Raw genomic sequence first — 2,500 nt, forward strand, 5'->3', positions numbered from 1 at the left:
CCTTCCCCCCCTCCCCCTCCTTCCTATCCTCCCCCCTGCTCTCTTCTGCCCCTCCCATCTCCCCTCCTCCTTCCCTCTCCCCCTTTCCTTCGCCTCCCTTTCTCTCCTCTCCTTCTCCTCTACCTCTCTTCCTCCTATCTCTTCTCTCCCTCCCTTTCCTTCCCTTTCCCTTGTTCTCCCTCCCTTCCTCCCTTTTCTCTCTTCTCTCCTTTATTCCACATCATTTTCCCTTCTCTTTCCCCACCTACCCTTTCCTCTCCATCTTCCTTTATCTCTCTCCCTCCTTTTCTCCTCACACTCTCCTTTTCCTCTCTACTTCGCCCTTCCTCCCCATCTCCCTACTCCCCCCCGGCCTCTCTTCCCCATCTCCCTCCCTCCCCCTCCGCCTCCCTTCCCCCTCCCCGCCTCTCTCCTCCCCGACCTCCTCAATCAATCTCCATCGAGATCTCGTGCCATCAACCTAGTATTTGATCTATTGGCGACTCTGCAGCCCCGACGGACGCCCCCGTGTTGAGCGATGTTTGATGGTCTTTGTTGAGACAACTTGGATCTTCCGATTCTGTCTGGGAATTGGCCAAGTAGTCGGGCGGGGTTTCGGATCCCTGGCACTCAGGGGAGCACTCAGGGGAGCACTCATGGAGGCACTCAGGGGAGCACTCATGGAGGCACTCAGGGAAGCACTCATGGAGGCACTCATGGAGGCACTCAGGGAAGTACTCAGGGAAGCACTCATGGAGGCACTCAGGGAAGCACTCGGGGGCGTACATATACACAGGAGCGGCCATACCATATACACACATACGCGCATGTAGGCAGGTGTGTGTGTGTTATGCAAGTGTTGTGGTTGTGTACGTATGCATGTAAGCATAACAGTGGATCTACTGTATTTTTTCCCCCTTTTCTAGCATGAACGTTCACAAACATGAACTAACACGAATATTTGATAAACATTCATGCTAATGTACGTATGGTTCATGTATATGTTTTCTTGGAAATGCAATATGCTCGTTTCCTCACATAACTAATTACTTTTCTAGGAAAGCAAAACATAGAAAAGGGGAAAGAGAAAGAAATTTCTGTAAAAATAATAACAAAAGCAAACAATGTACATTAATTGCCCCCTCCCACCCCCCCAAAAAAAAGAAGAAAAAAGAAGAAAAGAAAAGAAAAAAATGGAAGAGAAAACACAATCAACGGAAAATACACGCGATCTGATTGGCCGACACCGGATCTAAAGTCGACGGGATCCGACCAATCGCGCGCAGCGCTCGTTCAACCATTCCCGCCGAAGGACTCGGTCACTCCTAATCTTGGAGCCAAGGATCAAAGTACTCAGCGAACTATTATCTGACAGAATACATTATTATATTTTGGGTGTAAAAGAAAGAATGAAAGACAGTGAGACACAGTAATATTACTTCTGGTAAACATATCATTTGGGATTTTTTTATTCTTCGCTTTCTTATCTCGACGCTGATTGGCCAGCTTGTTTGACCAATCACGTTGCGTCTAATGAGCAAAGGCGGATTTTCAGGTCGACAACTAAATCAACAGCAACAGCGAGAGAGAGGCAGATAAAGAGGGTGTGAGGGAGAAACGAGGTAATTAGATAGATAGCAAGGTGGATATATACAAAATTAGGCTGAGAGATACATTTATTGATAGATAGATAGAGAGAAAGATAGAGAGATAGATTGACAGACTGATAGATAGGCAATTAGATAGACCTATAGATAGAAAGGTAGATAGGTATATAGATAGATACACCTACAAAGACAGACAGACTGACAAATAGATAAATAAATAGATAGACAGAAGAGAGAGAGAGAGAGAGAGAGAGAGAGAGAGAGAGAGAGAGAGAGAGAGAGAGAGAGAGAGAGAGAGAGAGAGAGAATAGAGAATATAAAGAGAAATGAAACAAGAAAAAGAGGAAAACCAAGATAAAAGATAGACAGACGATAGACAGACTGAGAAAGAGACAACGAGGACAATAAATCACAGAATTTAGAAACGGAAGAAAGAATTTTATGATAATAAGTCTCGCAAACACAGGCAAAATTTAATATCCACAAAGGCAAACGTCGTTTGAATATTTGCATTGTTGATGTTAAATATCATTTATAGTTTTGTCTGCCAGTCACTTTTATTTATTTATATATCAGATATATTATGAAAAAACAACATTACTAAGATTTCTTTTAAGGTATAATGAGATTTTAGTGTCTTGTGCATGGCGGGAGAAAGATGATTTGATAGATAGGTAGATAGATAGTAAGATCAATAGATGGGTGGATATCTAGATGGTGGATATATAGATAGTAAAATAGATGGTGGTGGATATCTAGATATTAAGATAGATAGATTGTGGATATTTAGATTGTAAAATAGATGAATAGTTAGATGGTTAGATAGATAGATAGATCCATATTCAAAAAGGGAGATAGGTAAACTGATAGATAGATAGACGGATGGCTATATAGATAAAGAAAATGGTAGATTA

The sequence above is a fragment of the Penaeus monodon genome, chromosome 8 (genome assembly GCF_015228065.2).
Source record: "Penaeus monodon isolate SGIC_2016 chromosome 8, NSTDA_Pmon_1, whole genome shotgun sequence".
NCBI classification, from domain to species: Eukaryota; Metazoa; Arthropoda; class Malacostraca; order Decapoda; family Penaeidae; genus Penaeus; species Penaeus monodon.